At 44.3% G+C, this 16,205-nt stretch overlaps 1 pseudogene; it reads right to left on the minus strand.

Annotated features, from left to right (window-relative positions):
* Positions 1 to 6,531: 6,531 nt before the first annotated feature.
* LOC135057135 (zinc finger protein 420-like) overlaps positions 6,532 to 16,205 on the minus strand; it is a 108,740-nt pseudogene continuing 99,066 nt past the window's right edge.

The raw sequence follows: 16,205 nt of genomic DNA on the forward strand, positions 1-16,205 counted from the left end.
ACTGTACCTGATAATACAATGCTTTCTTTGGTTGTGAGGGAACATGGGGTAAAAATGTAGACTTCCCAGCTGTTGCTGTGGAAACGAGGTCCGAGAGACCATCCCCGAACAACTCCTCACCCTTATAAGGCAGAACTTCCATGTGTCGTTTGGAATCTGCATCTCCTGTCCACTGCCGAGTCCATAACCCTCTCCTGGCAGAAATGGACATTGCACTAATTTTGGATGCCAGCCGGCAAATATCCCTCTGTGCATCCCTCATGTATAAAAGTGCGTCTTTTATATGCTCTACGTTTAGCAATATAGTGTCCCTGTCTAGGGTATCTATATTTTCTGACAGGGAATCTGACCACGCAGCAGCAGCACTGCACATCCAGGCTGACGCAATAGCCGGTCTCAGGATAACACCTCTGTGTGTATATATAGATTTCAGGATAGCCTCCTGCTTTCTATCAGCAGATTCCTTCAGGGCGGCCGTATCCGGAGACGGTAGTGCCACCTTCTTTGACAAGCGTGTGAGCGCTTTATCCACCCTAGGGGATGTTTCCCAGCGTGACCTATCCTCTGGCGGGAAAGGGTACGCCATTAGTAACCTCTTAGAAATTACCAGCTTTTTATCAGGGGAAGCCCACGCTTCTTCACACACTTCATTTAACTCTTCAGAAGGAGGAAAAGCTACTGGTAGTTTTTTCTCTCCAAACATTATACCCTTTTTTGTGGTACCGGGGGTAACATCAGAAATGTGCAACACATTTTTCATTGCCTCAATCATGTAACGGGTGGCCCTACTGGAAGTTACATTAGTCTCATCGTCGCCGACACTGGAGTCAGTATCCGTGTCGACATCTGTGTCAGCCATCTGAGGTAGCGGGCGTTTTAGAGCCCCTGATGGCCTTTGAGACGCCTGGGCAGGCACAGGCTGAGTAGCCGGCTGTCCCACAATAGGTATGTCATCAAACCTTTTATGCAAGGAGTCGACACTGTCGCGTAAGTCCTTCCACAGCACCATCCACTCAGGTGTCGACCCCGCAGGGGGTGACATCACGTTTACAGGCATTTGCTCCGCCTCCACATAAGCCTCCTCATCAAACATGTCGACACAGCCGTACCGACACACCGCAAACACACAGGGAATGCTCTGACAGAGGACAGGACCTGGGGAGACAGAGAGAGAGTATGCCAGCACACACCAGAGCGCTATATAACACAGGGATCCCACTATCAATGAGTGTTTTCCCTTATAGCTGCTTTTTTATATATATATCTATGTATATATTATCTATACTGCGCCTAAATTTAGTGCCCCCCCTCTCTTTTTTACCCTTCTGTAGTGTTCAGACTGCAGGGGAGAGCCAGGGAGCTTCCTTCCAGCGGAACTGTGAGGGAAAAATTGCGCCAGTGTGCTGAGGGAGAAGCCCCGCCCCCTTTTCGGTGGACTTTCTCCCGCTTTTTCTGGAATACTGGCAGGGGTAATTTTACATCTATATAGCCTCTAGGACTATATATGATGTATATTTGCCAGCCAAGGTGTCATATATTGCCCTCAGGGCGCCCCCCCCAGCGCCCTGCACCCATCAGTGACCGGAGTGTGAGGTGTACATGAGGAGCAATGGCGCACAGCTGCAGTGCTGTGCGCTACCTTGGTGAAGACCGAAGTCTTCTGCCGCCGATTTTCCGGACCTCTTCGTGCTTCTGGCTCTGTAAGGGGGACGGCGGCGCGGCTTCGGGAACGAACACCAAGGTCGGGTCCTGCGGTCGATCCCTCTGGAGCTAATGGTGTCCAGTAGCCTAAGAAGCCCAAACTACCACCTGTTAGGTAGGTTCGCTTCTTCTCCCCTTAGTCCCTCGCTGCAGTGAGTCTGTTGCCAGCAGATCTCACTGTAAAATAAAAAACCTAAATATACTTTCTTTCTAGGTGCTCAGGAGAGCCCCTAGTGTGCATCCAGCTCAGCCGGGCACAAGAATCTAACTGAAGTCTGGAGGAGGGTCTTAGTGGGAGGAGCCAGTGCACACCAGTAGTCTAAAAGCTTTCTTTATAGTTGTGCCCAGTCTCCTGTGGAGCCGCTAATCCCCATGGTCCTTACGGAGTCCCCAGCATCCACTTAGGACGTTAGAGAAACATTTGTACCAGGGTGCGGTTTGAGAAAGAAGATTATTTAGGGGATTACTCCATTAGATAATAGACAGGTTGGACTATAGAGTATTCAGCAAATTATTGTCGACCATTGAACATATATAATTGCGTCACATGCAGGTGACCCTTGACTTATTCCAGGTTCTAGTGGCCTGTGGATGCAAAGGCATGTTGGCGCATCCAGTTCTACAAGTGCCAGCATGTTCCTGCAGTTGTGGGTAGGCTGGCCACTGTAGCAATACAAGCACCAAGTTTCTGCATGCCAGTGCTTGCTGTGGGCTACCCAGGTGCAGTTTTACCAGCACAGACTGGCATAACCAAACTCGGATTTGGAAGTTCTGAGGTGTCATGCCGGGAGCCTGGCACAGCGGCCAGGAGATGGAGAACACAAGTTGAGGGTTTACAGCATGCTCAGATCAATCCTTAGGCCAGAGGTTTTCAAACGTGGTCCTCAAGGCACCCAAAGGCCCAGGTTTTAAGTTTATCCATGCTTGGTCACAGGTGACTTCATTAGCACATCAGACAATTTGATTTAACCATCTGTGCTGAGCCATGGATATACCTAAAACGTGGACTGTTGGGGAGCCTTGAGGACCTCGCTTGAGAATGTCTGCCTTAGGCCTTTCTGGAAAAGTTTAGGAAGTAGATTGTGGGCCTAATTGGGCAACAATATAGAGTTCAGCTGGTTTGGCACGTATGAAGGTTCCATGGAACCTCTTAGATCATGAAAAATGTATACAGCAAGACGAGTTGAACATAATCAAATTTTTTAGAAGAAAATCTGCAACTACAGTACCGGGCGTGCTCCAAAAACAGATACAATTGTATGTATGCAGACACGCTGCTTGCTTCTATTTAGGCAGGAGAAGGGATGTAAGGGGCGGACCAACAGTTAGGGCCTGTTCACATAATTAGCAGACATATGAAGACCAGCACAGAGGTACATATAAGCTTGTCATCCTCATTATATGCAGATGCCTAAAGGCTGGTGCCAAGTCTCTAAAAGGTGATCGACAATAATATCAGGGCTACAGTGTTGAATTTCAACGATGTCCACTATCCAGTTATCCTTAAGCCTAGGATAAGTCAATGCTTTCCATCTTTGCATTGAATTAAACTCACATAGAGGCAGGTTCCTGACCTTCACTCCTCTAGCTCAATGAGTACACGGAGGTGAACATGGTTTTCTCCTGCAGGGTCCACAGGATAACATTGGGATATGATGTAGCGACAGCGGATTGTCACCAAACGGTCAAAGCTTTTTGGCCTCCCCGTATGCAATGGGCCCATCCATATATCCCCGCCTCCTGGCTCAGGCAAATCAGTTTTATGTTTGGTGCGGCAGGAGCCGGAAAATGGTGAAATGGGCTGCTGGTTTTTAGCATCCCTAAGCTTGATTTTATTTTTGTCTTACTATTTTTTCTGAGCGATCTTTCTATACAGCGTCTTATACGTACCTTAGAAAGAGCTGCTCCAACAACTCCCCTCCGGGTCACGACAACACTTACCCACGTGTACAGTGCTGTTTCAGCTGGCATCTGTGTAGGATATACTAGCAGTTCCAGCATACGTTACCAGGATGTGGCTGGGGCACGGGAAGAAGGCATCGGTTCCGCTTAGGAGGGGAAATGCGAGACACAGCCGCATTGGTTCGGGATGGAGACTACCGAACAGTCGCTGACGCGGCTGCCACCTCTGGTGCACCAGCGTTAGGCCTCAGGGATCAGAGACTCCAGGGATAGTATGAGGCCGCGATACCTGGGGTTGATGTCAGCAGTGGGGAGGGAGATGCTCCCTTGGTCACCCCTGACCCTGGTTCATGACCAGTTTCCTCTGAGTTTCCCATAATGAACCGATTTCCCACTTCTGTCTGAGACACTGTGTACAGGACACAGTCGCAGCTTAGGTGGCTGTATGACTGGTGCATAGAGGGAAAGAAAAGACAAAAGAAATCATTTTTGGGAGCACTCTTATTTGAAAATTATTGCAGTATTAAATCGTGATATGCAGTAAGATGATGTAAAAATGAATAATCTAAAACTTAACATTTATTCTGTTCCTTAAGATATTGACCAGTGTGGTCTTCTGTTCATAGAAATATCGACCTATGTGGTCCAAATAATTAATATCTCTATCTAAATTTTTTAATAAGGAGATAGGAAGGTGAAAATATAGATTAAAATAGTGAGAGTGAGCAGCATAGAGTTGCTCCACCAGTGTTGTTCAATTGAAAATATAGGTGATCATCTTGGTGATATCCACAGTGCCTGGTATTCCTGAGTGGTCCCCCTTCAGAGTACTAGCCAGGTCTATCCTATCAGCTTCCGAGGTTGAAGATCGGGCTACTTTCAGGATAGTACGACCTTGAATAGTAAAGATGATATATGAAGGAAGAAAGAACCCACTTCTGCTGTCTGTACTCTGCCTGCTATGCGTCACTGGAAAAATTGGCCCCAGGCTTTTCCAGATGAGAGAGTGTTGGAAGTGGAATAGAGAAATTTTCTTCCCCCTTGAATGGGAGATAGAAAAAGGGAAGAAAGAAAGAAACACTTCTGCTTTCTGTTGTGACAGTAAAATGTACGCTGAAGAGGGCGGAGCCCTTGCCAGCACTACTGTCAGCCAGATGAGAGAGTGATGAAAAAAGGAAAAGGTATAGCACAAATGGATTAATTTTATTTAATACTAAATAGTATGGAGAACAACAATGATTGGTCTAATATTTCTGAATGAGGAACTGGCCAATATTCACACACTATTAAGTTCAGTTGTGTTGCCTAGGTATTGGTCATTCAGCAATTAGTAGTAATCCAGTTAATAATCAAGGCAAGAGTAATGATATCTGTGGAGATGAATGAGCTAATGTTCACCTAGAACGCATTAAAATGGTGGATCATTTGAAAAAACTCTGGTCTCTCACATAAAAATTAAACAATGTTGCAAAAACATCCTCAATCATTTGGTATGTAGACTTAATTCATTGATCAAATGCAATAGATCTGTGTTGATTCCACAAAACAGTATCCACATATGCAAAAAATGTTTAATTGAACTCGTTGAATAGCACAGTATGGTACAAGATGTATCATCAGAAATAATTAATTAGGTTAAATTAATTCAATTCAAAAATTCATTTATCCTCTGATGAACCAAATATAAATTTATACAAGTTCAGACACTTTGGAAATGCTGATCAATATAGAGGTATCAATGTACATGAACTCTGGTCTCTCACATAAACATGAAGCACTGTTGCAAAAGCATCCTCAATCATTTAATATGCAGAATAAATTCATTGATCAAATGCAATGGATCTGTGTTGATTCCACAAAAAAGTATCCACATATGCAGAAGTGCTTAATTGAACTCGTTAGATAGCACAGTACAGCAAAAGATGTATCATCAGAAATAATTAATTAGGTCAATTAATTCAGTTCAAAAATTCATTTATCTTCTGATGAACCAAATAAATCTATACAAGTTCTGACACTTTGAAAAATGCTGATCAATATAAAGGTATCAATGTACATGTATCCTTAAATTGTATTCATGAAATATCACTTTATTGCTATAGGTATATAATCAGAGATCATAGGGCTAATTGATTCACATAATTCACTCATCAGATAACAAATTAGGTCTGTAGGGATTCGGGCGCTTTTTAAATGCTGATCAACAGTGTAAACAGTTCTAAACCAGAGTCTCTTGCAAGGAGAATTGCAACATATGTAACAGTATAATAAAGCACATCAGTGGTGATAAAGGGATATGTGTAAATAAACATAAATCCGAGGTGGTGGTCCTGAGCATAGAGTAAGGGAGGAGGGAGCAAGGACAAATACAGCCGTGAATGAGCACTACATGGTGACGAGCATTACGTTACCAATCGCCGCTCCAAGCACGTTTGGATGCCGGCGTTTAGTTAGTCTCCTCTGCTGCTTCGGCGTGGCCTACTTCCACTTGACCTCACACACCTCTCACGTACACAGAGGTGCAGCGGCTACCCGAACCGGAGAGGGGGGGCGTGGCCGCACGACGTCCTTGATGATCAGTCCCGACGTACGTTTCACCACTGGGCTTGTTCACGGGAGCCTCAATCCCACAAGCCCAGCCCTGACTTTATAAAGGAAAAGCATGAATGATCAAATGGTAATTAGAATCAATCCACTTGATCAAGTGAAATCTTTTCAATTCATATGTAGTTTATACTCCAGAAAGATCCCAAAGAAATGGATAAGCTACAGCCCACACATTGCGCTGGATTTCATCTGTATATTCAGAATATGAATCTAGAGTAGATCAATCTTAGTTAATAGGTAGATTAGTATAGTAATTAAAATGACAGACAGATACAATTTAATTATGATGTAATTAGACCGAAGAACCAAGGAAAAGGAATGTTTCTTCATTGGAAACAGTTTTTTTTATTCTTATTAACTCTGATAGAACAGCAGCAACGGCCATATATATGCACACACAAGAGTGAATATGGAAGGAGATTTTAACTAATAATGATGCTACATGAACAGAACTGCATGACATAAATGTCAAAATGACTGGCTCTATAGAACTGCTAATAGAAGAAAGCATGTATATGTGAGCATAGGTCAAAATCTCCAAGCATATAGAATAAGCTGTTGTAAATAAATCAATTTCATATTTTTTATTTTATACTTAACTCAATATTGAATCTATGAGTTTTTATATATAACTGGTGCGTCAGTGTTCACTTGGGCGTCTGTGTTCACTGTAGGTTCACGGAGCGGTTGTGTACACTAATAGCATCTGGATCCACTCAGCGTTTGCTAACGTATTAATCGGTCCTGGAAGCGGGGGTGAAGTCTCCCTGTATCCCACACTCCTGAGCCAGGTGATACAGCATTAAATCTCTATCCATCTTTGAGTCGAATAGTTGGATAAGTGCCTGATGCACAGGAGTCTGTAAACTCTTGCTGCGGTTTCTTTCGCTTTGCGACTGAATACAGTTAAGGTCCTATATAAGGTAATGCAGTAATATGTTTCTCCTACATACTTGAAATGTATCTAGATGATTACATGCTTATATTGCTTATTATACTAATGTATAACCTGTGACTGATTGCTAGTGTGATTGCTAACTTTACTATAATTCTGTCAGCTTCTGTGTATTCTGATCCTCAATGCTGGTGCAAAGCAGGGAGGGATCGGATTGTATGTCACTATAACAAAATTGAAAGTGATTGCAGTCACAAATTGTGTAGTAAACACTGTACAGATGTGGTTTATTTATCATGACTAAGAGAGGCACGGGTGAGGAGGATACACTCTCCTTAGCAGCACCAACACTCAATTCATGTTTGCCCTGAAAAGCTGGGTTAACCTCTCAGGATCTGGTTCAAAATGGATTATGTGCAAATTGTTTTAGCTTCCATCAAAGCCTCTTGAATAATCCGAGGCAGGCTCAGGTTTAAGTTGAACCCCCATGTGCTACTTTTGCACAGACATTATCCAGTATAGCTGAGCGGATAATGCCAGCTCCTATACTAGGGATAGGTTACCCTATTAACCCTTACATGCAACATACCACCTGGGGTTTATCATATCCAGTACAGGAAACGACAGCCTCTCAACAAAAACAGGCTGAAAGGCCGGTGGTAAGTAAATCACATAGACATGAAACATCTTCACAGTCTACACGTTTCAGATGAGGACTCATCACACTCTGGGTCTGCATACAGAGACGAGAATGAAGGCCTCAGCTCAGTGGACATATCTGATCTAATTAGTGCTATGAAAGCAATTCTATCCTTAGAGGAGGCAGCAGAGCCTTTGTTAAAATCTAAGGCACCTGTGTTTAAATGTCCCAAAACAGTTAGAACTGAGTTTCCTGGGTCAGAACAGCTGACAGAAATTATGCAAGAGGCTTGGGTTACACCCAGTAAGAGGTTTAGAATTCCAAAGAAATGGAATTCCAATTATCCTCTTCCAGTTGGGGACTGTTTAAAAAGGGAGGTGGCTCCCAAAGTAGATACGCATGTCATTCGATTAGTGCGAAAATCTACATTGTCTCTGCCTTCAACATCATTAAATGATGTTACGGATAGGAAGATAGATGGTTTTTAACAACAATTTTTTCCTTGTCTGGGGCAATCATAAGACCAGTCATGGCTTCAGCCTGGATGGCAAAAGCAGTGGCAGCCTGGGCTAATGCATTGGAGGATGACCTTTCATTGGCATCCAGAGAGCAAAAATCCCATATTGCACACGTTAAACAGGCGGCTATTTTTATGGAAGAAGAAGCCTTGGATATGGGTACAATTGCCTCTCAAGTGTCAACAGTTTCAGCTCGCAGAGCAGTTTGGCTGCGTACATGGAAAGCTGACTCTTGAGTCTTTGCCTATTACTGGAGATATTCTTTTTTGTAAAGAATTAAACAGTATTTTGGAATCAGAAGCAGACTCCAAGAAAGCGAAGTTTCCTTCCACACACAAATCTAAGCCTATATTTCCAGCTTTTCGGTCCTTTCGGACTCAAGGAAAAGCAAAAGGAAAGGGTTATGGCAAACAGTCTCAATCTGACAAGTCTGGTAAGACTAAAAAGTATTGGGCTACTAGAGGGCCGGCATTCAGACCAGAAGATAAGCCATCAGCCTGATGGTGCGGGCCTCCACCTGGGGGTCCCCAGGGTGGGAGGCGGACTTCTTCATTTTGCACAGATCTGGCAGTTCACCACGGATGCCTGGGTGCAAAATGCGGTATCTCACGAGTTTCTGTTTGCTTTCAAAAAACACCCTCCTTAAATGTTTTTTTGTACAGCCCGTCTTCAGTGGAAACGAAGGCCAGGGCTTTGAAGGTGGCAGTTCAGAAGTAGCTTTAGTCAGGAGTAATAATTCCAGTTCCTCCTGCGCAAAAAGGACAAGGTTTTTATTCCAACATGTTTCTGGTTCAGAAGCCAAATGGGTCGTTCCGGCCCATACTCAATCTCAAAGTGCTGAACAAGTACATTTGGGTGCCTCGGTTTCACATGGAGACTTTACGTTACATTATTTTGGCAATGGAGCTGGAGGATTCTATGGTATCCCTGGATATCCAGGATGCTTACCTGCATGTTCCTATAGCTCTGTCCCATCAGTGCTATCTCAGGTTTGCTATCCTCCAGCAAAACTTTCAGTTTTAGGCCCTACTATTTGGACTGGCCACAATTCCCAGAGTATTCACCAAAATTATGGTGGTAATGGCAGCTTATCTCAATCAGCAGGGGATAAGGATTGTTCCATACCTCAACGACTTATTAATCCTGGCGCAATCTCAGGAATTGCTTCTTTGTCATCTGCAACAGACAATAGCTTGTTTGCAGAGACACGGTTGGCTCATAAATTGGCAAAGTCGTCCCAGGTTCCGTCACAATGGATGACTCACTTGGGGGCTGTGTTGGATATGGGTCTTCAGAGAATAATGTTACCTCTGAACAAAATATCCAAAATTCAGTCAATGATTCAGAAGCTGCTACACAGTCAAAAGGTATCCATTCATGCAGCAATGCATGTGATGGGGCTGATGGTGTCTACATTCGACATGGTGGAGTATGCTCAGTTCCACTCGAGGCCTCTGCAACATCTGATCCTTTCCACATGGAATGGTTTTCATCAGACAATAAAAATGCAGACTATGGTCCTTCCTCTGGAAGTGAGGTCATCCTGGTGGCTACTGACATCCTATCTGGACAAAGGGAGGCTCCTTTGGTATCAGATTGGGAAACTGACAATGGATGCCATCCTTCAGGGCTGGGGAGCGGTGTCAGGAAGGAGTTGCTTCCAGGTGCAGTGGACCAAGGAAGAAAGTTGCCTGCCAATAAATATATTGGAACTTCAGGTCATATATATGGCACTTATTTAGGCAAAGGACATCCTTCAAGGGAAACCAGTCCAAATCCGCTCGGACAATGCAATAACAGTAGGGTACCTCAACCATCAGGGAGGAACTCGCAGCCAAAACACATTGAAGGAGGTAAGTTACACATTAAAGTGGGCAGAACTTCATCATCCAGCCTTGTCCGCAGTGTTCATTCCAGGAGTCCTAAACTGGGAAGCGGATTTTCTCAGTCGACACACCATTCATGCAATGGGCTTTACACCCTGAGGTCTTCCAGACTCTGGTAGACAAATGGGGGTTACCGGAGATAGATCTCATGGCGTCCGATCTGAACAAAGTTCCCGAATACGGGTCAAGAACAAAGGATCCCAAAGCGACCTTTGTGGATGCCCTGTCAGTGAGATGGGACTTTCGTCTGGCCTATGTGTTTCCACCAATCGCCCTGTTGCCCAGTGTGATGCGAAAGGCAAAACAAGGCAGGGGCGCCGTGATACTAATAGTTTCGGCTTGGCCCAGAAGACATTGGTACACAGATCTGCAGAGGATGTCGATGGATGCTCCATTCCTACTCCCTCAACGTACAGATCTACTGGCTCATGGTCCTTGCTATCACAAGCACCTGGATCGACTGTCTTTGACGGCGTGGCTCTTGAGACTTCCATCCTGAAAGCAAGAAGATTCTCACAACAGGTAATTCAAACAGTGCTTAGAGCAAGGAAACCACCCTCAGCTCGCATTTATCACCGAATAAGGCAAGCCTATATTCAGTGGTGCAGCGACCAGAAATTTGACTCAAGTCCTTTCAGAGTTTCCGGCCTGAAGCATTCCTTCAGGCAGTAATGGACAAAGGTTTAAGGGTGGCTTCATTGAGAGTGCAAGTGTCAGCATTGACTGTATGGTTCCAAAAGAAAATTGCTAACCTACAGGATGTGCGTACTTTTTTCCAGGGAATGCTGCACACTCAACCTCTTTTTGTTCCTCCTACAGTGCTTTGGGACTTAAGTTTAGTCTTAAAGGTCCTTCAAGTTGCTCCATTTGAACCACTAAAATGAGTGGATCTTAAATGGTTGACAGCTAAATTTCTCTATCTACTTGACATTGCTTCAGCTAGAAGAGTTTCAGATTTAGGGGCATTTGTTATGTCGCCCTTCTTTACTGATAATTTATCCAGATAGAGTGGTCCTCAGAGCCAAAACGGAGTATATTCTGTGGTGTCTGAATTCCACCTTAACGAAGAAATTGTAGTCCCGGCCTTCCAAGGGCCGGACCTTTCTGCGGGAGATGCATCGTTGGACGTAGTCCGTGCCTTAAGGATCTACGTGTATCGTATCAGTGCTATCAGAAAGACAGATTCTCTTTGTTCTCTACGGATTTCACAAGAGAGGATGGCCTGCTGATAAGCAGACACTTGCGAGTTGGCTTCGGATGACGATTTCAGAAACATATTCTCAAGCCGATCTCCCTGTTCCGGCTAATGTCTCTGCTCACTCTACTCGTAAGGTAGGTCCATCATGGGCAGCACAACATGGTGCTTCAGCAGAACAGATATGTAAGGCAGCCACATGGTCTTCAATTAACACATTCATTAGACATTATGCCTTTGATACCTTTTCCTCTCAGGACGCTGAATTCGGGAGAAGGATCTCCTGTCCAATCAGGAGCGTCCCCATCACTAAATTGCTTTGGGACATCCCAATGTTATCCTGTGGATAACCTGTGGACCCTGCAGGAGAATTATTCATTATGGTAGACTTACCGTTGATAACTCTATTTCTCCTAAGTCCACCGGATCCACAGGGATCCCACCCTGACGCACCTGATTTGAGGATCCTTTCATTTACTAACCTCTTCCTTCTTGTACAGAAGTGTGCGCATGTGTGTTCTTTTTGCCTGATTAGGGCTCTCTATGATGCTCCTGCCTTGAGCTTTAGAAAACAACTGATATGCCTGAGCCAGGAGGTGAGGACATAGGGACAGCCCTTTGCATGCTGGGCGGCCGAAAGCTTTGATCCTTTGGTGCCAATCCGCTGTCGCTACATCATATCCCAATGTTATCCTGTGGACTTAGGAGAAATAGAGTTATCAACGGTAAATCTACCATAACAAATATTTTCTTGTCTGGAGGTAAAATACTTCATCCACATCTTCAGTCTGAATATCTAACTTATGAATGGTAAAATCCATATCTGGCATGGATGATAGTTGGGGTTCGCAGACAACAATGAGGTACCCTGCTTTGATGGATGCCTTATTGTGTCAAGTGGACCACAACAGGGTTTGCAAACACCAATGCTGGTACACTAAGGGACCATGCTCTGAAGGATGCCAGTTGCCGATATCAACTCCATAATGCCTTGTATACCCAACAGCACCTCAAAAGGAACATCCCTAGGAGGAAAAGATTATATCCTTAATACCACTATAGGTATTAATATAATGGAGGTGAAACAACAACAGTGACTGAGAAGAAGCGACACAACATCTGTCCAGATACTCCATTGAGCCTTCAGAAGATCCTACTCTGCGTCGGCATAGAACTCAAGAACTGTCGGAGTTCAGGAAGAAGGTAATCCTGACTAAACTCAAGGAGACATGGAATCAAGTGTCCATCAAGTTAGAACATGACACCATCCAAGTAACAGGAATCGTGCAGGTCTCAGAGTGAGATGACAACGTATCTTGGTAGAAACGCCTCTGAATACAGTTCAATAGTTATGATACAACTGTTGATTTATGGCCTCCCATTACTGTGGGCACTTGTCCTCCTTGCTGAATATCATAGGCTGATATTTGAGGGGAGGTTTATGGCAGGAACAGGTCTGTCAGATCTTATGACCTACAGATGTATCCTCATACATCTAGCCTCAATACACCATGTAGTGCAAGATGGCTGGTGAGCCGCGAGGACCCATTTAACATTGCGTAGTCGCAATGAGATGTGAGTAGGATGCACCAGGTATATTTGTATGCAACTGAGTCTGTATAAGAAGTACAATAGATCTTGGAATGGATGAAAACGGTGGCGGCTGCTTCATAGCACTTCTGATACTGATTCAGAGACTTCGTCATACACAGATATGCAAGGGTCACATATGAAATGAATCAGCAGTCTCCCGGTGCAACATTGTCAAATTATGTTGCGACCAAGATGCATTTTAGGAAAAAAATAAAATAAAAAAGATGCACAATACTAGCAGAATCTTACGGTACCTGGTGCACCCAGAGGGGCTGTTTGGCATTACTGCAGCAATAATGTATAAGGACCCATCTATATGATTAATCAACAGGAGTTTCCCCCACCCAGATCATGGAAATAGTTTCTCACTTGTGTGAAGCCTTTTATGTCTCACAAGAGAGGATTTATCTGTAAAACATTTCCCACACTCAGAACATGGAAATGGCTTCTCTCCTGTGTGATGTCTCTGATGTATAACAAGATCTGTTTTTTGTATAAAACATTTCCCACACACAGAGCATGCAAACGGTTTCTCACCTGTGTGACGTCTCTCATGCCTAACAAGAGAGGATTTATCAGTAAAACATTTCCCACACTCATCGCACGAATATGGTTTCTCACCTGTATGAAGTCTATTATGTGTAACAAGATGTGACTTTTCTGTAAAACATTTTCCACACTCAGGACATGGAAATGGTCTCTCACCCGTGTGAATTCTCTGATGTCTACCAAGAGAGGATTTATCTGTAAAACATTTTCCACACTCAGAACATGGAAATGGCTTCTCACCTGTGTGACTTCTCTGATGTGTAACAAGATCTGGATTTTGTGTAAAACATTTCCCACACTCAGCACAAGCAAATGGCCGGTCACTTGTATGAATTCTCTCATGTCTAACAAGAGAGGATTTATCTGCAAAACATTTCCTGCACTCATCGCACGTATATGGTTTCTCCCCTGTGTGGAGTCTCTTGTGTGTAACTAGATGCGATTTATCTGCAAAACATTTCCCACACTCTGCACACAAAAACGGCCTCTCACCTGTGTGAGTTCTAACATGTGAGACAAGATCTAACTTCTGTATAAAACATTTTCCACACTCTGAACATGAAAAAGGCCTCTCACCTGTGTGAATTCTCTTGTGTCTATAAAGAGAGGATTTATCTGTAAAACATTTCCCGCACTCAGGACAGGGAAATGGTTTCTCCCCTGTGTGAAGTCTCTTATGTGTAACAAGATGCGATTTATGTCTAAAACATTTCCCACAGTCAGAGCATGGAAATGGTTTCTCACCTGTGTGATGTGTCTCATGTCTAGCAAGATTTGATTTGCGTGTAAAACATTTTCCACACTTGCCACATGAGAATGGCCTCTCACCTGTGTGATTTCTCTCATGTCTAACAAGATCTGATTTCTGGGTAAAACATTTCCCACACTCAGAGCATGTAAATGGCTTTTCCTTTGAGTTAGCTGACTGATGGGTATTCAGCTTTGAGCTCTCTGTAAAATATCTGGGGTCTGTAGAACAGGAAAAAATATTAACTCCAAGAGCCAATCTATGTTTAACAAGACCAGAGTTTTGCGGAGAATACTCCTCGTGATTAAAAGGACCAGATGATATATCTGCACCATGTGTCACTGGATGTATATTTAGGGTAATGGCGTTTTCTCCTGGAGAATCCAGTGTGATGTCATTATCTTCTATTTTATAATCAGGAATTAAGTTGACGTGCTCCTCCGAGATATCTCCTCCGTCACATCCAGCTGCTGGGAATAAAATATATGGAAATAGGAATAAAAAAATGCAATTCCAAATAAAGAATCTGGCAAATGGTCAAACCCCACCCCCCCAATCAAACTAGCAAAATTCAATATGTTTGACAAATTCAAGGTACGATTTATAACTCATTATCTGAGTTTATTAACATAATATGGGGTTACGTTACAACTTTGAAATGTGATTTAAAATACTAAACCATTGGCCGCAAATGAATGCTGTCAGGTTACTACAAAAGAACAATAAATAAATAAATAAATTCAGGCAGAATAAGAGTCTAAAAACTAGATAGACCCCAAATGATCTCTTTAAACAAATGGTTGCTGCTCGGAACAGAATAATTCTGATCTAGCCCAATACATAAACAAATCTCATCCTTTCCTTCTGAGGAAACAGCCTTAAGCTGTGAAACGCGTTAGCCTCCACTAAATTGTGACGCCAAGTGACAGCTGAGCGTGGATCCCAGCAGAATCAGCTTGTGTTAGGCACCGGGGTCCGCTTGTCTGCGCGGCCCGGCGCCTAGCAACTAGAGACGCCGTGCGCGTACAGCCGCCGGCTCCCTAGCAACGCTAGACGCCGGGCGCGCTGAGCCGCACGGACCCTAGCAACGGGGACGCCACTGGCGGACCGCGTTCCCCGTTGCTAGGCTTTAGGAAATTAAGATATTCACCTGCTCTCTGGCCGTGCAGCAAGGCAGCTGCACGGCATTTATTCTAATCAGCCTTTAGCAGCTGATTGGAGGACTCCTTGTTAAATACACTCCCAGGGCTTCTCACAGACGCCGGTAATAGCTTCCTGCATGCTGCCTTTGTTTGCTGAGAGTCTGTTTCCAGTCCTGCTGTATCCGGTCATTCCAGTCATCAGAAGTCCGGTATTCGGGAGTTGTCATCTCATCCCAAGAGGTCGTTTGGTTCCCTGGAGTCCTGACTGATCACCGTTTTATATCCAGTGGTGTTCGTGAGTTGCGGCTCTGCCGTGTCTTGCGGCTCAGCCGCTTTACCTTTTATATTTTGTGTTTGGAGCATTTGCGGAGGGTTCCGCTTCCACAAGTCCTCTCTGGTACTCGGCGGTGCCGGGTAGGAGAATTGGACAAGTGGATATTTTGGTTGTCCTTTTCCCTGGCGGTTTCTCCGCACATATTATAGTTTTGAGTTTGCTTAGCCCCTGGCCTGGTTGTTTAGTTAGAGGGCCTCTTGTTATCACCCTGTCTCGGGTTTCCCTTTGTCTCTCATTAAGACCGGGGGGCATCGAAGTTGGGCAGACATAATCCGCCCTTCAAACGCGGCTGCCAAGGGCTCAAGAAACCATAGTCTCGCAGGGGATTTCTGACAACACGGGTGAGACAACAGAGTTAGGGCGCCAGGGGCTATTTTCCTGTCCTGCTCCCTTCCCCAGCATTCCGTTCCAGTGCTCCGGTCCTTGCCATAAGATCTCCTCTGGCCAGAGTGCTGGAATCATAACAGCTTGTGTGAAAAGAACTGCCCCAACCCA

The sequence above is a fragment of the Pseudophryne corroboree genome, chromosome 3, assembly GCF_028390025.1.
Source record: "Pseudophryne corroboree isolate aPseCor3 chromosome 3, aPseCor3.hap2, whole genome shotgun sequence".
In the NCBI taxonomy this organism is placed as follows: domain Eukaryota; kingdom Metazoa; phylum Chordata; class Amphibia; order Anura; family Myobatrachidae; genus Pseudophryne; species Pseudophryne corroboree.